The 24,195-nt window shown below is 39.0% G+C and overlaps 1 long non-coding RNA gene across 4 annotated transcripts in view; it reads left to right on the top strand.

Annotated features, from left to right (window-relative positions):
* Window positions 1-24,195, top strand: part of LOC132436214 (uncharacterized) — a 263,185-nt gene that overhangs the window by 190,919 nt on the left and 48,071 nt on the right. For 2 of the 4 annotated variants that reach the window (XR_009521742.1, XR_009521741.1), the window contains one exon: window positions 4,506-4,532. The exons of the other annotated variants lie outside the window; for them this stretch is intronic. This is a non-coding gene — a long non-coding RNA (uncharacterized lncRNA). Of the gene's footprint in view, window positions 1-4,505; window positions 4,533-24,195 lie in introns of those variants that run through there. 4 annotated transcript variants of the gene reach the window in all.

The raw sequence follows: 24,195 nt of genomic DNA, 5'->3' as shown, positions 1-24,195 counted from the left end.
TTTTACAGTTAGTTTCAATTTCACCATTAAAGAAAAATAAAATTTTAGTCTCCAAGTACATATTTTTAAAAATTGCCATAATTGATAATTCAGGAAAATATGTGTTTATGGTTAATATGAGTGTGTAAAGAGATAATGTTTTTATTATAGGAATTATACACTCCTGGTATCTATTTAATGTTAATCATTACCATTAATCACCATTACAGTTCACTGAATGATAACTAAGTACTAGGCAATGTGTTTAGAGAAATCCGTGCATTCAATCTTCATTAGTACATGTGGTCAATACTATAATTGTCTCCATTTTACAGATGAAGAAATTGAGGTTTGGATATTAATTTAGGGCTAAATACAATCCAGAACAATTCAGCCTAAATTTATTCTTGAGGTGTGGGTTTTACAATAAAGTATAAGAGCCTATTCCAAGTAAATTACTAAGTAAAATATACTACAAAGAATTGACATTATTACAACTTTGAGAATTCAAAATAATTCTGATTTTAATCTAATCTCATAATATCCTTGTGAATTAGGAAGGCTTATATAAAATAATAACAACAACAATAATAGTAATACTATGGGGTAGGGGAGGGGGTAGAAAAATAAATGGCCCAAATCATCCAAGTTACTTTGGACAAGTAACTGAAATGTTATTGTAGAGTCCTTCTTGGGCACAGAATTGAAGTGATGTTAATGCAAATGTGTATTTGTTGCTACCTCTGAACTCTTGAACACTTTTTGCTCTTGTTTGTAGGAGTGGGACGACTGGGGTGTGGGTGTATCTAATTTGTCTGTTTGGAAGCCATTTCTTCATAGCTACAGAGTTGTGTATGCATCTGTTACCTGTCTTGTACTTCCGTTACCACACTGAAGTGTCAGTGCCTGCTGTTTGTTTTGGAGAACTATGCCAGATGACTAAGAAACCTTGCAACTTTAGGGAGCTGGGTCATTCTTTTTCCCATGAGTAGCAACTTAGGCAGAAGACCAAACAGGTTTCACCACAGTGTCAGGCTCTCAACTGGATTAGTAATTAAAAAACTGCCAAGACTGCTTAAAAATGTGTTTTGTTGACATAACTTTATTGTGATTTGCTCCGAGTCCAGAAAAAACTCTGAAACAATGTCACTCTTGGACTTTCAAAGGCAAAACCATGAGATAAAAGGAGGACTTGGTAGAGTCAGAAAACAGTGTACTTCCTCAATTCTCTGAGCTTTAGTTTTCTCATTTGTGAAATGGTGGGGGTAGACTAAATTATATACAGTTACCTTTTCAATTCTGACATCAAATCCCTGTGTGCAGTAGGAAAATATGGAAGTTTTTTGATCACAGTAAAGGCATGATAAAATTGTGGGTTTAAAAGATTACTCTGCCAACAATTGGTGGGAGTGGTGGGAAGAGTCAGTGATTACAGGCCACCAGCAGCTGAGTGTTTTGCATGAAATCAGGCCAGAGGTGAGAAGCTGAACAGGAGCAGTGGCCATGGGAACAGACAGGGCAAGATCAAGGGGGAGATACTGCATGGTTGAAATTGACAGGGCTTGAGAACCAATGGGATGTGGGAGTCAAGAGAGGGAAGAAACTCAGGTGGTGGCAGTTTTAAATGGGCAGATCAGGAGCAAGGCCATAGCAGAATTTAGCTGGTTAGAACACATCAAGTTTGAGATGCTAGAGAAAGGCCTGGGCAAAGATGCTTAGCAGTTTGAAATATGACTTGGCACCATGAACAATGGTGGTCCAAGACTGATATATGGAGGAATATCTTCGCAGGTAGGTTAGTTGAAATCATGTGAGAATTTGAAATCCCTCAAGAATACAACAAAGAAACAGCCTGTGGGTGAGAATGAAACTAGGGGATTCCCTACATTTATATAACTGGGAACAATGACAAGAAATGAGAAACAAAAAGAGAAAAAAGAAGAAGTGGCTGAAAAAAAATAGGAAGAAAATATCATTGGATATCAAGGATGTCAAAGGAAGGGAAAAGTGAAAGACAGATGGGTGTGAACTGTATCAGATATGAAATAGTTGAGCAGAGTGAATCCTGAGGAAATCTGAGATTTTCTGTGACCTTGAACTAGATGCTTTCAGTTGGATGGAACAGGCCCTTTCTGACTGAAAGAAACTGGGGAATAAGATGGAGGGGAAAAGGACATAAACCATTTTTTTTTCTTTTGCCTGTGCTGCGAGGCATGTGAGATCTTAGTTCCCTGACTAGGGATCGAACCCATGCCCCCTGCAGTGGAATCATGGAGTCCTAGCCACTGGACAGTCAGGGAATTCCCGAGGGCATAAAGATAGTCACTTTTCTAAGAAGTTTGGTGATTAAAAAAAACCCAACAAAAATATGTGATGGTAGAATTAGACGTAGTGTCCAAGGAAATATTTTGGGAGAGGGAGATGGGTTTTTGAAGGACGAGAAAGAGGAGAGAAAGAAATTTTCATTTGAAAGCGGAGAGGTTCAGAATGAAAGTCCTTGGAGATGTCATGATGGGGAGAACGGGAGGGAATAGGCAGAAAGAAAGGACTTTGAAGACAGAGAGTAGGGAAGAGAGGAGGATGGAGATGAAAATCACTTGATTGGAGAGAGAAATTGAAGGACACTATCCTGAATGATCTAGACCTTGTCCCTAGAACAAAGATAGGTTATTTGGGGGCAATTAGGGGACTAGTTTCAATTCTGAAATGAGTTGGGAATATGTTCTCTGGAGACTGTGACAGAGAATCACTTAGAGATGAAGACAGCGTTGTCAAGCTGAGTACATCTCAACTCTCTTGACCTCTGCCTATGGGTGTTGCGGTGAGTCGCTTAGCCATTCGGTGCCTCAGTTTCCTCAACTGTATATGAGACTAAAGCCCTTTCCAATTAAGACATTCTAAGAAAGCAGTGCATAATTCACTTACAGCGCATCCTCAATGAGTCCTCCCTGAATCATTATTTTAGGAGCCAATCCACGTACTTTTTTAAAAAGCCACAAGACACAAAATTGCATGCTAATTTCAATGACTCTCTAATTATACTCATTTTTAGTTATTTCTTTTGATATTGAGGTTTACATTTCTTTGCATATAATAAAAATGGTCTTGAAAGTAGTAAGTGATTTTTATAAGGAAAACCTCTTGCATTTAATAATTGTAAGGTAGTCTTCCACAGTCTCTTGACAGTTTTTTAAGCATCAAATTCTGATGTGTTTAACTGTTATATACATCACAAGGATGAACCTGAGATAAAGTTAAAATATAATAATTTGCTTCTTTTAAAAAAAACCTCCTGTTTTGTCTTTCCTTTGTATTACTTGGACAATAGCTATCAGTCTGGAGTTGACAGCACCTTGATAGCTCATTCCTCATATTTGTTTATTGGTTTATTTATTTATTTGACAAATACGTATCAAATGTGTATCCATACTTGGGTGTGGACCCAAGACTGGATTAAGACTTTCAAAGGGCTTAAGCCCTGAAACTATTATGGTAAGCCTTAGATTAAATGTAAATGTAATAGTGCATCGTAAAAATACATGTTAGGGAAATTCAGCGTGATTATTTTCATGTTTAATGCCCTGATGATTTTTTGGAGTGTGTTGGGGGAGAAAAAGATAAACTAGCCCCAAATTCCCTTTTGATGCCTCTACTTTGTGAATTAGACATCTACTGAGCAAGCTTGCACTGGTGCAAGGCACTGTGAAGGATACCAATGTGAATCAGAACAGAACCTGCCCTCCAATAACTTACAGTCAAGTCGTTTTATGAGCAGCAGGCAGCCATTAATTTCTGAAGATGTGGTTTTTCATTAGACAAGGTTGTGCCCTGTGCTCATAGACCAACTGAGAGTAGGGATGAGCAGCCAGTGGCATTTAAACCACTTTGACTTGCCTAAGTCCATTAAAGGACCTTGCATGCCAAGCATAGCCAGCAAGGGTGACATGACCCAGTGTTCTGTAAGGGTGTTCCCTCACTGAGGGAAGCCTAGTGAGTCTAACTGCAGTAGTGAGCATGCATCCTGCTTCTGTGATAGGCAATGCCTGTTAGGACACAGGGAACCTCAGCAACAGTGTCCTTGAAGAATGTGTAGTGGGGAAAAGAGTTATCAGAAATTAAGTGCTCTGGGTATAGACAGAGTGTTATTTTTCTAGATTCATGAGCCTTGTTAAGTAGGTAAATCTTGTCCTTTAGGGGCCATGCCTTCAGATTTATCCAGTTAGCATTTCCTAGTTCTTTAGGGTTTTTATTACCTAAATCAGACACAGCAAAATGTTTTACTCTGTGGCAACTCAAACCAATTAAATGATGACAAATTTGTACTCCCTATTTTCATAAAAGTGAAAGAACATGGTGATCCTAAATCTGCTGTGAAATTCCAAAGCTTTTAAGAGCATCATCATTTTGCTTAAATACAATTTATAAACTTAACAGGTGAACTGAAATGCTGCTTCCATTTTCTATAAAATATTTTACTTGGGGCTTCCCTGGTGGTGCAGTGGTTGAGAATCTGCCTGCCAATGCAGGGGACACGGGTTCGAGCCCTGGTCTGGGAAGATCCTACATGCCGCGGAGCAAATGGGCCCGTGAGCCACAACTACTGAGCCTGCGCGTCTGGAGCCTGTGCTCCGCAACGGGAGAGGCCGCGATAGTGAGAGGCCCACGCATCACGATGAAGAGTGGCCCCCACTCACCACAACTAGAGAAAGCCCTCGCACAGAAACGAAGACCCAACACAGCCAAAAATAAATAAATAAATGAATAAAATTAAAAAAAATATTGTACTGAAGTTCTAATGTCTATAATATGTATCACTGTAATATGTGCACAAGAAAGCATAAAGAATCCTCTCTTTTGCTTCTCTTCTGTTTAGTCTGTACTAGTTTGTTAGTCCTTCTCTTGCTTTAGGCATCAGTGAACACAATTATGGAAATTTAAGATGACTAGTTCACATTAAGTTGATGAATTATGTAATAAAGTATATATTACATTCTGTGTATTTTAGCCCTGGTCCTGAGAAATACTCTAAAAACACCTGCTTTATCCTTAATAATTTCAGCTAAGTTCAAATTGTGGAGTTAGCTTATCAGGTGGTCAGAAGGGTTTTTTTTTAAAGGAATTATTAACCATGGAAAGAAGAGAAGCTAGGCTGGTATGATGAACTGAAAAACTGATCAATCCTGGTAATAGATAAAGATAGGTTTATTTGTTCTTTGAGTGTAAGCTGCAGAAGTTGGCTTTTATAGAAAAAGACACCTTGAGATTTGTATTGATCTGAGGTGACTGATGGGACCACGTAAAGTCACAAGTAAGTTTTAGAAATCAATAGAACTATAAAAATTCTACTGGTTCTACTTTGCTTTCCCACAGTCACCATGCCATATCTTATACCACTGTTACAGCCATTCACAGAGATTTCTTATATTTGATGCAAAGGTAACATTGTTTTCTGGTCTAGAATTCATTCAACCCACCCATCAGCCCCCTGCCAGCCACACACACTAATCTCATGGAAACGAAAAAGAAAGAAAAATAAATGTAGCATCAACATCATTTACTTGGCTTGCAGTGTTATAACAGCTGCAAACTATTGTCTGTCCAGCCAACTTGTCTAAATAATGGAATAGTCCTGTGACAATCTTGGTCTCTATAAGAGCAGGTTCTTCAGCTTTATTCTGCCTGATCTAACCCATTAATTTGAACAAGATCTAAAACTTAAAGGTACATTGAGCAGACTACACAACATACTTGTAAATACATGGTTGCCCAGCTCTCAGTGGGTTTGCATTAAAGATACTACCAGCTTAAATGTCTTAAAGGTCTTCAAAATTGTCCAAATATGCTCCCTAATGTAGATTTTCACTTACCAACTTTGAGCAGAGAAGAATATAAAGACTTTACATAGATTTCTTTCTTTTCTTTTAATTGGTAAAAGCAAACATTCAGAATAAGGCAAGCAGAAAAGTAAGAGGAAGAGTTTGCTATAGTGATGGTTAATTTTCAGAAAAAAAGTATTTTAAAGCAAAAATATATTGGATAGCTCCAAAGGACATTTATCCAAATCATCTGGTAGTAAAATCAGTAGTAAAATCAGTAGTAAAAATTAATTGTGATTTTCTAAACCTCAGAAAGTGAAATGTTTTACAAAAAATGTTACGATAACATGAAATGAAACATCTCAATTCTTTATAAATTCTTTGAGAAATAATTTTCGTAAGATGTATGAGAAACTTATGATTGATTCCAAAGCAAAATACGGCAACAAACAAACCTATATATAAACAAACAAAAACTATCCAGACTCAGAAACTAAAGTACAGGGCTTCCCTGGTGGTGCAGTGGTTAAGAATCCGCCTGCCAATGCAGGGGACACGGGTTCGAGCCCTGGCCCGGGAAGATCCCACATGCTGCGGAGCAACTAAGCCCTGTGCACTACAACTACTGAGCCTGCGCTCTAAGAGCCCGCGAGCCACAGCTACTGAAGCCCATATGCCTAGAGTCCGTGCTCCACAGCAGGAGAAGCCACCGCAATGAGAAGCCCACAAGCGGCAAGGAAGAGTAGCCCCTGCTCGCCGCAACTAAAGAAAGCCCACGTGCAGCAACAAAGACCCAATGCAGCCAAAAATAAATAAATAAGTTTTTTAAAAAGAAAGAAAATAAAGTACAAATGCCCAGAAATCTCTCTACAAAGAAAGTTCAATGACGATACATGATTCTGATAAAATGATATATTGTACTGAAGAACGACTAGTTACAATTGGCTGTTTAAAGGAATTTTATAGGATGTAATTAGTTAGAAATAATCATAAAAATAGTAAAAGAAGGCATCTTATAGATTCAATGAAAGTATATAAGCATCTGAATAAACTTTAATCAACTGATGCTGTAATAGGCCTTAATTGGATCAAGTTTATATGAAATTAAAAATAAAAGTATTTTATTATTGCATAATTAACAAGCACTCCTATGTTCAAATGATGTACTCTGTGGTGCTCATTAATCCCTGCTGTGTCCCAAATTATGATATCGTCTCATCCTCAGGATCACATCCATGGAATAAGGCTAATGTTTGAAGGGCAGTTTGGAACTACAGCTACAGCTTACTGATGCTCATTTATAACTAAATTCACTGGCTATGGCCTCTCAATGAAAAGTGAATTCAAGTTAACCAGCATATGTTGAATCAAAGATCTAACTTGTTATTATAGAAACCCAACAATCCAGTTCAAAAATTAAGCAAGTAGAGACACATATGCACCACAGCACTACATCTTGCCAAAATGTAGGACAATTTACCTGACACTCATCTCTTTGGATTATATTAACCTTATTGTGATAAAGACTACGATTTTCAGTTTTTCAACATAAGTGAAATTGAGGCAACACACTGGTGTTTCCCTTAGAATTATCTCTAAAGAGAAGACTAGTAACATGTAGGGGGCAATGATAAAGCATTCTGTTACATTTCTCTGATCATAAAATGTACAACTTTTATGTCACAGTCATTACTGACCTTCCAGTAGTAAGAACCAGTATCATAATAATTATACTTACTCCTTTATTATAGCCATTCCTTCACCTACTATGTCATTTATAAATCTCCTGTACTGCCATTCTTTTTGAAATTAAAAAATGTTGTTTTAAATGAAGTTATAGTTTATCACTGTGGGGCTTCTGATATTAGTGATATGGACCCCCAACCACATATGGAACCGTTGAGATTGTTTGGATGGTGAAGCCAGTCACAAACAGCTATGATTTTAATTTGTATGGATCCTAATTTTATGCTTTAAAATTTAGAGTGAATCTACTAGCAAAGATACCAAAAGTATGGGAAAATGTCTAGGTTAAAAATCAAGATACACCTGTGAGATTGGTTTTCAAAGCCTACCTGCAAAAGAGAATTTGAACAACAAAATGCTATTAAGTAGTGATATGACTTTCCCAAATTCAGTGTTTTCCTGGCATGACTTAGCAATGACTTCGATGTCAGAGATGTGATATGATGAGTTAACACTGATGCGTTAATATGATCTTGAGTCTTCAATTAAGGAGAGAAACACTATTTAAAAATCTAATTCATAAAATCACCTTATCATTAACATAAACCTTTAACGGGTTTAGGTTGGAAGTAACATAAAAAAACATTTAAAGTCCTCACTTGTTTACAGTGAAATGATGATGGAAAGTTTTTAACAGGATCCACTTACCAGGAAAATGAACAGCACTGCAGCTGTTCTGAAGAAGGGCCAGTTCATTGCTGCTGGGTTCTCTTACATCCAAGACCAAGGGAGTTTTGTTTGTTCTTCTCTGTTCTTTTTCCTCCCCCCACTCAGCTGGTGTCTGCTTAAAATAATTTCTCAGTAGATGTTCTTATGTGCAGGCTTTGAGGTGTTTCTTTCTTCTCTGGGAGCAGGTCTGAATGTGCGTATAACCTGTCTAGATCCCCACCCTAAAAACTTGGGCTGGTCTCATTGCAGCGCTTAACAAGATCATCATTGCTCTCGGGTAAAAGCTTGGGGACACACCCTCTTCTAGCTGAAAGGCAGCTCTTTGTGAGGCATGGAAGATTCATTCCTTTATTGAAGGTTTCCAGTGGTAGGCATTTAAAATGATCAGAAGTGTGGAGAGTTGTACAACTGATAGGAGCTTTTCACCCTGTGCTTTATTTACAGGTTGTTTAGCTTCTTCCCATGCTAAAAAGGCAAGTGGAGTCTGGAAGTTTATATTATTCAAAGAGGATTATCTGGCCCATGCTCCTTGCCAGATCTTCAGATCACAGTAGAACATTATAAACTTTCCATTTCAGTGGTCTTTAGGAAACAGTCATTTTCTAAGCTATTTTTTAAGAGACAGAAAATTTGCTAATGTAAAAGTGAGGATTATTTTTTAAAGCATTAGTTCATACAAGCAAAACTGTGATACTTATAATGTTCCTTGCATAAATCACAATCCCTTTTAAGTGACCAGCCTAAGTCCAGGGAAGTCTCTGTGTTCTCTCTAAATGAATATCTTCCTTCCCCAATTATTTTTCTCTCTTTAAGTTTCTGTCCTCTTCAAATGCAGTAAAACAAAATTTAAAATATCACTAAACCAGCTTAAAAGTAAACAATCAAATCCACCAATTAAAGTCCTGTTGATAATTTTAAAAATGGAAACACAGAAAGCTGTTCTTCAGGTGAGGTGGGTTAAAAGTCAATGACGATTCCCGAGCCCAGAGCCAAGAATCTATATAGTGAACCAATTAGAGCACAGGGAATACACTGGAGAAAAGGCTGCCCACACATGCAAACAGGAAACTGAATGCAGCCCTGAAGTCTGTGAAAATAAATAATGACTCTCACAGGGAAGCCTTTGGAAGTGTTCTGGGGGTAACCTCCTGTTCACCTGGCAATGTCTCATATAAATATTGTGAGTGGCAGGAAGTCTATGGAGATTGAAATGGCAGTCTGGAAAAAGAGATCTATCTGATAAGATGTTGATTATGGTCAAAAGGTGTTAAAAATTGTCCCAGAAAGGAAGGATATCTCTGAGGGTCAGAGGTTCTCTAGAATGCTGTCATTTCACTGCAGGTATGTGGCAAAGAAGGTTCCTCCACACTGACTTGAAATTTCATGCTATTCATCATGGAGTTTAGAGGGAAGGAGGTAGGCTCCCTGTATTTACTTGAAGTGCATAAGAATGCTTATGATAGGGATTGATTGATGTGAATTAATAAAATAAAAGGAGATGATCAGGCCAAATTTCTTATTCATCAAGTAAGATAGAACGTAAGTATCGACCTATGACTTAGTCTGAGTAATGTATTAGTAGTAGGACCGTCTGACCATGAATGACTGAAGACTCACTGGGCACTGGAGGCGAAAGGACTTGCTCCTGCAAGCTTTCCACCGGCCAGTGAATGTTTTATCCACCTTGAATTCTGGGCGTGGTGCTAAGATGTACACAGGGCCTCTTCATCCATGGAATGACTCTTCCCCACACCCAGTTCTGACTCCACCCCTAACTCAAGGCCTTGTTCCACGGTACCAACCAACTAGAGCATCCTAAGGCAGCAAAGTCTCCAGCAGCTTTCTGGAGAGGAGGTGTGGCAGAACTCCGATGCTGCAGAGCAGTGGCTATGTTAATTGTCACATGAGAACTAGTGACATTAAGCAAGAGATGGGGAAGGGAGTTTATGAACCACCATCCCTCCTCCTTCATCTCTTTCTCTGCCTTTTTCTTTCCTACTCATCTTAATGTCCTTAGAACAGTATCGTTCAATAGACAACTTCCTGAAATGTGGAAACATTCTCTATCTGTGCATCCACTATGGTAGCCACTAACCATATGTGGCTATTGAACATTGGAAATGTAACTAATAGGACTAAGGAACTGAATTTTTAAGTTAAATTTAAATAGCCACATGTGGCCAGTGGTTACCATATTGCCCAGTGCAGAGAGGTTAGAGCATCACTGCTTTTATTATCTTCCATCTTATTCTAAGCCTTAATTCCTGTTCTTTATAAAGTCAGCTCCTTCTAATTAAATCTACCCTATTCTTTTGCTCAGTTGTGGGAACTCTAGCCTTCTACTTTTCCAGTCAGCACATTTGATTCCTTTTCCTTTATGCATTTCTGTTATCTCAGTTGCCAAGTCCCTTATTTTTGATTCCTTGCTGATCCTATTGCTTAATGCCAAACTTTAAAACATAGGTAGGCAACAGCACACACCTCTCTCATTTCTATGGTCATGTTTTCTCAGGTATTTCTTCCAGGCCCCTTATCTGTAACCTCACACCCCACTGTGGCATAAGTGCTGTATAAGGTTGCTTCTTCTCTCTGGTCTCACTGTACCCTATTTCTACTATGAACAATGTTCATTATGTGCACCTCCACTTACATACCAACAGTTCTCACTTTATGGGAATTTTATGAAATTTGGGGTGATTTTTCTGTTTTTTTTTTTTTTCTGGTGTTTTCTGGTAAGCTGACAGATTTTCTCACAAGGATCAAAATTCTTCTGGGAGATAATTTTGCTCTCTCATAAGGCACAGCACACCCTAGAATGTCAACCCAAGTGTCTACATTTCTATAGTTTTTTCACAGCTTGGGATACTGTAATACCCTCTTGAAAGACAAAATAATCAGCATCTTTCACAGGAGGTGATGGATTCTACTGATCTAGAATTTCTTAAGCCTTATTAAAGTGACTATTCTATCTCCCTTCATTTACACAGCACCCATAGCATGGACTCATATATTCCAGAGAAAAACTTTGGAATATGTTTTTATGTTATATGTGAGCCTCTGGTGTCGTATATGTATCTAAATTACCTTAATCAGCTCTAGAAATTGTTTAAAAAATAGGTGAAAGATTTTTTTAAAATGTTAAAAGTGGAGAATTGAGATAAATGTTAAGGATAATAGGAACAGAAACGTTTGTATTTCCCTCTATATTAATGTTCCTATGAGATGTATTGATTCCAGGTTTTTTTTTAAAAATAAATTTATTTATTTTGTTTATTTTTATTTTGGCTGTGTTTGGTCTTTGTTGCTGCACGTGGGCTTTCTCTTGTGGTGAGCAGGGGCTACTCTTCTTTGCGGTGTGTGGGCTTCTCATTGCGGTGGCTTCTCTTTTTGCTGAGCGCGGGCTGTAGGCGCGCGGGCTTCAGTAGTTGTGGCAATGTGGACTCAGTAGTTGTGGCTCGTGGGCTCTAGAGCACAGGCTCAGTAATTGTGGCGCACGGGCTTAGTTGCTCCGCAGTATGTGGGATCTTCCTGGACCAGGGCTCGAACCCACGTCCCCTGCACTGGCAGGCAGATTCTTAATCACTGTGCCACCAGGGAAGTCCCTTGATTCTAGGTCTTGCTCACATTGTTTAAAGTCAGACTATTCCTCAATGAGTCACAAAAAAGTCTGGGGGATGGAGGCTGCTTTAGATTAACTGAGACTTTGTGTATAACAATCAAATGCAATGGCTGATACTTAATGGGATTCCTGGTTTGAACAAAACAGCTACAGAAATAACTTTGGGAACTAAAAATAGAACTACCATATGACCCAGCAATCCCACTACTGGGCATATACCCTGAGAAAACCATAACTCAAAAAGAGACATGTACCAAAATGTTCATTGCAGCACTATTTACAATTGCCAGGACATGGAAGCAACCTAAGTGTCCATCGACAGATGAATGGATAAAGAAGATGTGGCACATATATACAATGGAATATTACTCGGCCATAAAAAGAAATGAAATTGAATTATTTATAGTGAGGTGGATGGACCTAGAGTCTGTCACACAGAGTGAAGTAAGTCAGAAAGAGAAAATCAAATACCGTATGCTAACACACACATATGGAATCTAAAAAACAAAAAAAAAGTTCTGAAGAACCTAGGACCAGGATAGGAATAAAGACGCAAACGCAGAGAATGGACTTGAGGACGTGGGGAGGGGCAAGGGTAAGCTGGGGCGAAGTGAGAGAGTGGCATGGACATATATACACTACCAAATGTAAAATAGATAGCTAGTGGGAAGAAGCCACATAGCACAGGGAGATCAGCTCGGTGTTTTGTGACCACCTAGAGGGGTGGGATAGGGAGGGTGGGAGGGAGGGAGAAAAAAGAGGGAAGAGATATGGGGATATATGTATATGTATAGCTGATTCACTTTGTTATAAAGCAGAAACTAACACACCATTGTAAAGCAATTATACTCCAATAAAGATGTTAAAAAAAAGAGAAAGAAATAACTTTGGGGCTCTTTGGGAAATTTTAAATATAGACTGTTGGGGAATTATTATAACTTTTATTAGTACTAACCTGACTTGAACAAAACACCTATAGAAATAACTTTGGGGGTATTTGAGAACATTTAAATATAGACTGTTCGGGAATTATTATAAATTTTATTAGTACTATGTCCTATTTATTAATGATTTATTAATATCATTTATTGTATCAATTTATATTTATGATGATATTTATTATAATTATATAAAATTATACAATTGATTATGATTGGCTAATTATAATTCTATTTATTAATATTTTTATTGATATGTCTTTATTTTTAAAGATACATGCTAAATTATGTAGGAACAAAATCTCATGATGACAGAAATATTTTTAATGGTAATTGAGCAATAAAATAGCTGAAGTAAATATGGCAAAACGTTAACTGTTAAAGCTAAATGATAGCATATGGTTTTCTCTTTGTTTTCTGTATATTTGAGAATTTTTATAATAAATTTAAAAATAATGAACTAAAGTAGGTGTTGGCAAATTATAGCCATGGGCCAAATCTGGCTCATTGCCTTCTTTGTTATTTTATTGGAACACAACCATACTCACTGGCTTATGTATTGTCTGTGGCTACTTTCCCTTTACAACAGCAGAGCTGAGTAGTTATGACAGAGACCAAGTAGCCTGCCAAGCCTAAAATAATTACTTATCTTGCCCTTTACAGAAAAAGTTTGCTAACTCCTGCATCAAATGAATAGTTTGTAATACAAAATATGATTCATTAGTACATTAGTTGATTTTAGGAGAATTCAGAAAATTGATCTAGAGAGTGTGCACAGAAATCAGGAAGCAATTAATTATTGAAGAAAAGATACATCTTGATAATCAAATTATATTTTTAGTTTTATATTTGCAGAAAGACTTTATTTAATTGACTAGAATAATCTATAGTCTAACTCTTCTTCCTTTCCTTTAAATCGGATATAAGGAAAACTTTTTCATTTTTCTCTAGTCAGTTCTAAATGAGAGTCCAACATCATCACATCTTATGTGTTTTTCTCTATATAGAAAGAATATTCATTAGCGGGGAAAATCTCATGTGATTTTGAAAACACTGGACTTTACTTAAATATTTTATGATTAAATGAAGATGATTTTTATTGTCGGTTTTTAAAAAAATATATTTAAAAATATTTCTAATTGAACATCCACTGCATGCTCAGTACTATGCTTGGTGCTATGTAATGTTCAAAATAATTTTGAACCCTATTCTTAAAAAGGTTACCCCATAGTTGCAAACATCCTGAAACAAAAGTATTACTACTCCTTTCTGGAAGACTGTCCGATTCACACACATATGTGTATCAGCTACCACCCCAGGGTACTCTTTGAATTTCATGTGCAAGTTCAGTCCTCCCTTTTACCTATAATAAATTGTCATCAATTCAGTTCTACAATATTTTTTTCTGTGGCCTTCTCTGTGCCTATACTAGGCACGGGAGTTGCAAAGATGGATGCAACATGGTCCTTGCCCTTAAGTGGCTCCAAGCTAGCTGGGATGAGAAAGAAAACACACTTTTTCCCAACTTGCTAAATAGAAACATGCACAAGGTGCTTTGGGAATCCTACACATTTATGATACAATAGAATTGATCCCTAAAATGCTTGATTTCTTCTTTTCTTTGTAGCTTACCTAACTCAACTCCTGATATACTTTAAATTTGTATCTGTGCCTTTCTGTCTTCATTTTTGCTGTCATAGATCCCCTCCTGGCCCTCTTCAGCTGACATTGCCGGGCCACACCGCTAATTGCGCCTCTGCGTTCTTCTCTTTAGTTTTGTATTCCTCTTCCAGAATATTGTTTCTGAAACATTGCTTTCCTTATGTCATGCCTCTTCTTGGGTAACTACAGTAATCATATTTCCTCCCAAATCAAAACGTCTTAATATTGCAACCTCTCAGAGGCAAATTTATGTCTACAACTTATTTACTGTATCTGGTGCAAACAAAATGCAATCACCCTCTAACATTTCAAGATTTTCCACCATTGCCTTTCATTTTTGAAGACTCTGCTTTTGATGATGATGATACTGTCATGTTTCAGGGTAATATATTCATTGATAGCTGTCTAGAATATTTTCCATTTAGGGGTGACCATATAGCCTATGAGATGATAAAAATTTACTTCATCATTTTCAGAAAGTGTTATTTGACTACAGTTTAAAAACTTCAGTTCCACCAACATTCTTTTTTCGGGAGCACAGGCTCTGGACACGCAGGCTCAGCGGCCATGGCTCACGGGCCCAGCCGCTCCGTGGCATGTGGGATCCTCCTGGACTGGGGAACGAACCCGCGACCCCTGCATCCTCAGGCGGACTCTCAACCTCTGCGCCACCAGGGAAACCCCTCCACCAACATTCTTGAGCCCTACTAGGGACTGTACTAGTTTTTAGGAGAGGTAAAAATGGGTAATATGAAGAACTTAGGGGTAAGACAGGAATAAAGACACAGACCTACTAGAGAACGGACTTGAGGATATGGGGAGGGGGAAGGATGAGCTGTGACAAAGCGAGAGAGAGGCATGGACATATATACACTACCAAACATAAGGTAGATAGCTAGTGGGAAGCAGCCGCATAGCACAGGGAGATCAGCTGGGTGCTTTGTGACCGCCTGGAGGGGTGGGATAGGGAGTGTGGGAGGGAGGGAGACGCAAGAGAGAAGAGATATGGGAACATATGTATATGTATAACTGATTCATTTTGTTATAAAGCAGAAACTAACACACCATTGTAAAGCAATTATACCCCAATAAAAATGTAAAAAAAAAAAGGGTAATAGAAGTTTCTGTCTTGATGAACTGGTTTGCAAGGCAGAAATAGAGACACAGATATAGAGAACAAACGTATGGACACCAAGCGAGGGAAGGGGACTGGGATACATTGGGAGATTGGGATTGACATATATACACTAATATGTATAAAATAGACAACTAATGAGAACCTGCTATATAGCACAGGGAACTCCACTTCACTATACAGTAGAAACTAACACAACATTGTAAAACAACTATACCCCAATTATAAAAAATAAATAAAGCAAAGCTGAAATACTGAAAAAGAAAAAAGGAGGGTCCTGTCTTTAAGAAGGCTATAATCTTGACTGGCTCTCAAAGGGGTGATGAGTTTTGTCTCTATTACAAGGCACATTGATGTATGTGTGATAGGAAATGCATACAGTGAGTGTTCTGAGTCCTACAAAAGGGAAATAATTTCCACATTAAGGGAATTGGAGAACACTTCATGGAAGAGGTAGCTTTTGAAATTTTTAGGATAACTACATTCTCAACAAATGGAGATATAGATGGGAACGAAGGCAGAAAGGGATATGTATTTTTCAGGGCAAAAAGGAGTCAGTTGGACCTAAGTATATTTTTTATGTTGTTGAAGGTAGCAGGGCTGATGAGTTGGCAGAATGTGGAGGACTTTGAATGCCCTGCTGAGGAATATGCATGGTATTATATGACAGACAAAGAACTGTGGGCTTTTTTTTTTTTTTTTTACATCTTTATTAGAGTATAATTGCTTTATAATGGTGTGTTAGTTTCTGCTTTATAACAAAGTGAATCAGTTATACATATACATATGTTCCCATATCTCTTCCCTCTTGCGTCTCCCTCCCTCCCACACTCCCTATCCCACCCCTCCAGGCGGTCACAAAGCACCCAGCTCATCTCCCTGTGCTATGCGGCTGCTTCCCACTAGCTATCTACCTTATGTTTGGTAGTGTGTATATGTCCATGCCTCTCTCTCACTTTGTCACAGCATACCATTCCCCCTCCCCATATCCTCAAGTCCATTCTCTAGTAGGTCTGTGTCTTTATTTCTGTCTTACCCCTAGGTTCTTCACGACATTTTTTTTCTTAAATTACATATATATGTGTTAGCATACGATATTTGTCTTTCTCTTTCTGACTTACTTCACTCTGTATGACAGATACTACGTCTATCCACCTCATTACAAATAGCTCAATTTTGTTTCTTTTTTATGGCTGAGTAATATTCCATTGTATATATGTGCCACATCTTCTTTATCCATTCATCCAATGATGGACACTTAGGTTGTTTCCATCTCCAGGCTATTGTAAATAGAGCTGCAATGAACATTTTGGTACATGACTCTTTTTGAATTATGGTTTTCTCAGGGTATATGCCCAGTAGTGGGATTGCTGGGTCATATGGTAGTTCTATTTGTAGTTTTTAAGGAACCTCCATACTGTTCTCCATAGTGGCTGTACCAATTCACATTCCCACCAGCAGTGCAAGAGTGTTCCCTTTTCTCCACACCCTCTCCAGCATTTATTTCTAGATTTTTTGATGATGGCCATTCTGAATGGTGTGAGATGATATCTCATTATAGTTTTGATTTGCGTTTCTCTAATGACTAATGATGTTGAGCATTCTTTCATGTGTTTGTTGGCAGTCTGTATATCTTCTTTGGAGAAATGTCTATTTAGGTCTTCTGCCCATTTTTGGATTGAGTTGTTTGTTTTTTTGTTATTGAGCTGCATGAGCTGCTTATAAATTTTGGAGATTAATCCTTTGTCAGTTGCTTCATTTGCAAATATTTTCTCCCATTCTGAGGGTTGTCTTTTGGTCTTGTTTACGATTTCCTTTGCTGTGCAAAAGCTTTGAGGTTTCATTAGGTCCCATTGTTTATTTCTGTTTTTATTTCTGTTTCTCCAGGAGGTGGGTCAAAAAGGATTTTGCTGTGATTTATGTCATAGAGTGTTCTGCCTATGTTTTCCTCCGAGAGTTTTAGAGTGTCTGCCCTTACATTTAGGTCTTTAATCCATTTTGAGTTTATTTTTGTGTATGGTGTTAGGGAGTGATCTAATCTCATATTTTTACATGTACCTGTCCAGTTTTCCCAGCACCACTTATTGAAGAGGCTGTCTTTCTCCACTGTACATTCCTGCCTCCTTTATCAAAGATAAGGTGACCATATGTGCGTGGGTTTATCTGTGGGCTTTCTATCTTGTTCCATTGATCTATTTCTCTGTTTTTGTGCCATACTTTTGTACCATACTGTCTTGATTACTGTAGCTTTGTGGTATAGTCTGATGTCAGGGAGCCTGATTCCTCCAGCTCCGTTTTTCATTCTCAAGACTGCTTTGGCTATTTGGGGTCTTTTGTGTTTCCATACAAATTGCGAAATTTTTTTGTCCTAGTTCTGTGAAAAATGCCAGTGGTAGTTTGATAGGGATTGCATTGAATCTATAGATTGCTTTGGGTAGTAGAGTCATTTTCACCATGTTGATTCTTCCAATCCAAGAACATGGTATATCTCTCCATCTATTTGTATCATCTTTAATTTCTTTCATCAGTGTCTTATAATTTTCTGCATACAGGTCTTTTTTCTCTTTAGGTAGGTTTATTCCTAGATATTTTATTCTTTATGTTGCAATGGTAAATGGGAGTGTTTTCTTGATTTCACTTTCAGATTTTTCATCATTAGTGTATAGGAATGCAAGAGATTTCTGTGCATTAGTTTTGTTTCCTGCTACTTTACCAAATTTATTGATTAGCTCTAGTAGTTTTCTGGTAGCATCTTTAGGATTCTCTATGTATAGTATCATGTCATCTGCAAACAGTGACAGCTTTACTTCTTCTTTTCCGATTTGGATTCCTTTTATTTCCTTTTCTTCTCTGATTGCTGTGGCTAAAACTTCCAAAACTATGTTGAATAATAGTGGTGAGAGTGGACAACCTTGTCTTGTTCCTGATCTTAGTGGAAATGGTTTCAGTTTTTCACCATTGAGAACGATGTTGGCTGTGGGTTTGTCTTATAGGGCCTTTATTATGTTGAGGAAAGTTTCCTCTACGCCTACTTTCTGCAGGGATTTTATCATAAATGGGTGTTGAATTTTGTCAAAAGCTTTCTCTGCATCTATTGAGATGATCATGTGGTTTTTCTCCTTCAATTTGTTAATATGGTTTATCACATTGATTGATTTGCGTATATTGAAGAATCCATGCATTCCTGGAATAAACCCCACTTGATCATGGTGTATGATCCTTTTAATGTGCTGTTGGATTCTGTTAGCTAGTATTTTGTTGAGGATTTTTGCATCTATGTTCATCAGTGTTATTGGCCTGTAGTTTTCTTTCTTTGTCACATCCTTGTCTGGTTTTGGTATCAAGGTGATGGTGGCCTCGTAGAAAGAGTTTGGGAGTGTTCCTCCCTCTGCTATACTTTGGAAGAGTTTGAGAAGGATAGGTGTTAGCTCTTCTCTAAATGTTTGATAGAATTCGCCTGTGAAGCCATCTGGTCCTGGGCTTTTGTTTGTTGGAAGATTTTTAATCACAGTTTCAATTTCAGTGCTTGTGATTGGACTGTTCATATTATCTATTTTTTCCTGATTCAGTCTTGGCAGGTTGTGCATTTCTAAGAATTTGTCCATTTCTTCCAGGTTGTCCATTTTATTGGCATAGAGTTGCTTGTAGTAATCTCTCATGATCTCTTTTATTTCTGCAGTGTCAGTTGTTACTTCTCCTTTTTCATTTCTAATTCTATTGATTTGAGTCTTCTCCCTTTTTTTCTTGATGAGTCTGGCTGATGGTTTATCAATTTTGTTTATCTTCTCAAAGAACCAGCTTTTAGTTTTATTGTTCTTTGCTACCGTTTCCTTCATTTCTTTTTCATTTATTTCTGATCTGATTTTTATGATTTCTTTCCTTCTGGTAAGTTTGGGGGTTTTTTGTTCTTCTTTCTCTAATTGCTTTAGGTGCAAGGTTAGGTTGTTTATTCGAGATGTTTCCTGTTTCTTAAGGTAGGATTGTATTGCCATAAACTTCCCTCTTAGAACTGCTTTTGCTGCATCCCATAGATTATGGGTCATCGTGTCTCCACTGTCATTTGTTTCTAGGTATTTTTTGATTTCCTCTTTGATTTCTTCAGTGATCACTTCATTATTAAGTAGTGTATTGTTTAGCCTCCATGTGTTTGTATTTTTTAGAGACCTTTTCCTGTAATTGATATCTAGTCTCATAGCGTTGTGATCGGAAAAGATACTTGATATGATTTCAATTTTCTTAAATTTACCAAGGCTTGATTTGTGACCCAAGATATGATCTATCCTGGAGAATGTTCCATGAGCACTTGAGAAAAATGTGTATTCTGTTGTTTTTGGATGGAATGTCCTATAAATATCAATTAAGTCCATCTTGTTTAATGTATCATTTAAAGGTTGTGTTTCCTTATTTATTTTCATTTTGGATGATCTGTCCATTGGTGAAAGTGGGGTGTTAAAGTCCCCTACTATGAATGTGTTATGGTAGATTTCCCCTTTTATGGCTGTTAGTATTTGCCTTATGTATTGAGGTGCTCCTATGTTGGGTGCATAAATATTTACAATTGTTATATCTTCTTCTTGGATCGATCCCTTGATCATTATGTAGTGTCCTTCTTTGTCTCTTCTAATAGTCTTTATTTTAAAGTCTATTTTTTTCTGAAATAAGAATTGCTACTCCAGCTTTCTTTTGGTTTCCATTTGCATGGAATATCTTTTTCCATCCCCTTACTTTCAGTCTGTATGTGTCTCTAGGTCTGAAGTGGGTCTCTTGTAGACAGTATATATATGGTTCTTGTTTTTGTATCCATTCAGCCAATCTGTGTCTTTTGGTGGGAACATTTAGTCCATTTACATTTAAGGTAATTATCGATATGTATGTTCCTATTCCCATTTTCTTATGTGTTTGGGTCTGTTATTGTAGGTCTTTTCCTTCTCTTGCGTTTCTTGCCTAGAGAAGATCCTTTAGCATTTGTTGTAAAGCTGGCTTGGTGGTTCTGAACTCTCTCAGCTTTTGCTTGTCTGTAAAGGTTTTAATTTCTCCAACAAATCTGAATGAGATCCTTGCTGGATAGAGTAATCTTGGTTGCAGGTTGTTCTCCTTCATCACTTTAAATATGTCCTGCCAGTCCCTTCTGGTTTGCAGAGTTTCTGCTGAAACATCAGCTGTTAACCTTATGGGGATTCCCTGTGTGTTATTTATTGTTTTTCCCTTGCTGCTTTTAATATGTTTTCTTTGTATTTAATTTTTTTTTTTTTTTTTTTTTTTTTTTTCGGTATGCGGGCCTCTCACTGTTGTGGCCTCTCCCGTTGCGGAGCACAGGCTCCGGACGCGCAGGCTCAGCGGCCATGGCTCATGGGCCCAGCCGCTCCGCGGCACGTGGGATCCTCCCGGACCAGGGCACGAACCCGTGTCCCCTGCATTGACAGGCGGACTCCCAACCACTGCGCCACCAGGGAAGCCCTGTATTTAATTTTTGACAGTTTGATTAATATGTGTCTTGGCGTGTTTCTCTTTGGATTTATCCTGTATGGGACTCTCTGTGCTTCCTGGACTTGATTAACTATTTCCTTTCCCATATTAGGGAAGTTTTCAACTATACTCTCTTCAAATATTTTCTCAGTCCCTTTCTTTTTCTCTTCTTCTTCTGGGACTCCTATAATTCGAATGTTGGTGCATTTAATGTTGTCCCAGAGGTCTCTGAAACTGTCCTCAGTTCTTTTCATTCTTTTTTCTTTATTCTGCTCTGCAGTAGTTATTTCCATTATTTTATCTTCCAGGTCACTTATCCGTTCTTCTGCCTCAGCTATTCTGCTATTGATCCCTTCTAGTATATTTTTAATTTCATTTATTGTGTTGTTCATCGTTGTTTGTTTCATGTTTAGTTCTTCTAGTTCCGTGTTAAATGTTTCTTGCATTTTCTCTATTCTATTTCCAAGATTTTGGATCATCTTTACTATCATTATTCTGAATTCTTTTTCAGGTAGACTGCCTATTTCCTCTTCATTTGTTAGGTCTGGTGGGTTTTTATCTTGCTCCTTCATCTGCTGTGTGTTTTTCTGTTTTCTCATTTTGCTTATCTTGCTGTGTTTGGGGTCTCCTTTTTGCAGGCTGCAGGTTTGTAGTTCCCATTGTTTTTGGTGTCTGTCCCCAGTGACTGATGTTGCTTCAGTGGGTTGCGTAGGTTTCCTGGTGGAGGGGACTAGTGCCTGTGTTCTGGTGGATGAGGCTGGATCTTGTCTTTCTGGTGGGCAGGTCCATGTCTGGTGGTGTGTTTTGGGGTGTCTGTGGACTTATTATGATTTTAGGCAGCCTCTCTGCTAATGGGTGGGGTTGTGTTCCTGTCTTGCTAGTTGTTTGGCATAGGGTGTCCAGCACTGTAGCTTCCTGGTCGTTGACTGAAGCTGGGTGCTGGTGTTGAGACGGAGATCTCTGGGAGATTTTTGCTGTTTGATATTATGTGGAGCTGGGAGGTCTCTTGTGGTCCAGTGTTCTGAAGTTGGCTCTCCCACCTCAGAGGCACAGCACTGACTCCTGGCTGCAGCACCAAGAGCCTTTCATCCACACAGCTCAGAATAAAAGGGAGAAAAAGTAAAAAGAAAGAATTAGTAGAAGTAGAAAAAAGAAAGAAAGAAAGAAAGGAGGGAGGGAGGGAGGGAGGGAGGAATGAAGGAAGGAAGGAGGGAAGGAAGGAAAAAAGAAAGAAAGAAAGAAGATAAAGTAAAATAAAGTAAGATAAAATATAATAAAGTTATTAAAATAAAAATAATTATTACGAAAAAAATTTAAAAAAACAAACCAAAAAAACGGACGGATAGAACCCTAGGACAGATGGTGGAAGCAAAGCTATACAGACAAAATCTCACAGAGAAGCATACACATACACACTCACAAAAAGAAGAAAAGGGGAAAAAATCATAAATCTTGCTCTCAAAGTCCACCTCCTCAATTTGGGATGATTCGTTGTCTATTCATGTAGCCCACAGATGCAGGGTCCATCAAGTTGATTGTGGAGCTTTAATCCGCTGCTTCTGAGGCTGCTGGGAGAGATTTCCCTTTCTCTTCTTTGTTCTCACAGCTCCCAGGGGCTCAGCTTTGGATTTGGCCCCGCCTCTGCGTGTAGGTCGCCGGAGGGCGTCTGTTCTTCGCTCAGACAGGACGGGGTTAAAGGACCCGCTGATTCGGGGGCTCTGGCTCACTCAGGCCGTGGGGAGGGAGGCATACGGATGCGGGGTGAGCCTGCAGCGGCGGAGGCCGGCGTGACGCTGCACCAGCCTGAGGCGCGCCGTGCGTTCTCCCAGGGAAATTGTCCCCGGATCCCGGGACCCTGGCAGTGGCGGGCTGCACAGGCTCCCCGGAAGGGTGGTGTGGATAGTGACCTGTGCTCGCACACAGGCTTCTTGGTGGCGGCAGCAGCAGCCTTAGCGTCTCCTGCCCGTCTCTGGGGTCCGCGCTTTTAGCCGCGGCTCGCGCCCGTCTCTGGAGTTCCTTTAAGCAGCACTCTTAATCCCCTCTCCTCGCGCACCAGGAAACAAAGAGGGAAGAAAAAGTCTCTTGCCTCTTCGACAGGTCCAGACTTTTCCCCGGACTCCCTCCCGGCTAGCCGTGGTGCACTAACCCCCTGCAGGTTGTGTTCACCACGCCAACCCCAGTCCTCTCCCTGTGCTCCGACCGAAGCCCAAGCCTCAGCTCCCAGCCCCGCCCGCCCCGGCAGGTGAGCAGACAAGCCTCTCGGACTGGTGAGTGCCGGGTCGGCCCTGATCCTCTGTACGGGAATCTCTCCGCTTTGCCCTCCGCACCCCTGTTGCTATGCTCTCCTCCGCGGCTCCGAAGCTTTCCCCCTCTGCCACCCGCAGTCTCCGCCAGCGAAGGGGCTTCCTAGTGTGTGGAAACCTTACCTACTTCACAGCTCCCTCCTACTGGTGCAGGTGCCGTCCCTATCCTTTTGTCTCTGTTGTTTCTTTTGCCCTACCCAGGTACGTGGGGACTTTCTTGCTTTTTGGGAGGTCTGAAATCTTCTGCCAGAGTTCAGTAGGTGTTCTGTAGGAGCTGTTCCACGTGTAGATGTATTTCTGGTGTATCTGTGGGGAGGAAGGTGATCTCCGCGTCTTACTCTTCTGCCATCTTCCCCTCGTCCCCCCACTGTAAGCTTTTGAACAGATATTTACCTAGTCAAAGCTGTGCTTAAGGAATTTGTCTTGGAAGCTTTGTGGTTAATGGATAGAGAAGAGACACTAGAGACAACGATAAACTTGGAGGCCACCATAATGGTTTAGGTAATGAACCTGAAATAGTGTGGTTTCAGTGGGAAGGGAAAAAGAGATATATGATGGAGGTAAAATGGACAGTACCGAATGATAGACTTAATGGAGGTGGACGAATAAGGTATTGGGGACTGGAGGGGAACACTTCCCTCCTTTTGAAATTGGGTGCAATGGAAGAAACAGGAATCTACCTGAGGTTTAGTGTAAGAACTGATCAGTTTTTAACATTTTGTTTGTGTTCTGTTTTTTTTCCTTTTCTGCTTAAAAAGATTCAAACCTTTATCCAGACTTAAAATTTGTTAATATTTTGCCACATTAACTCTCTCTATATGTACAAATACACTTTTTTGGTATATTTTGTATAATTTGTGTA

Source organism: Delphinus delphis, chromosome 13 (assembly GCF_949987515.2).
Source record: "Delphinus delphis chromosome 13, mDelDel1.2, whole genome shotgun sequence".
In the NCBI taxonomy this organism is placed as follows: Eukaryota; Metazoa; Chordata; class Mammalia; order Artiodactyla; family Delphinidae; genus Delphinus; species Delphinus delphis.
Note: the sequence above shows the minus strand (reverse complement) of the source record. Positions and strands in the feature narration are given on the sequence as shown.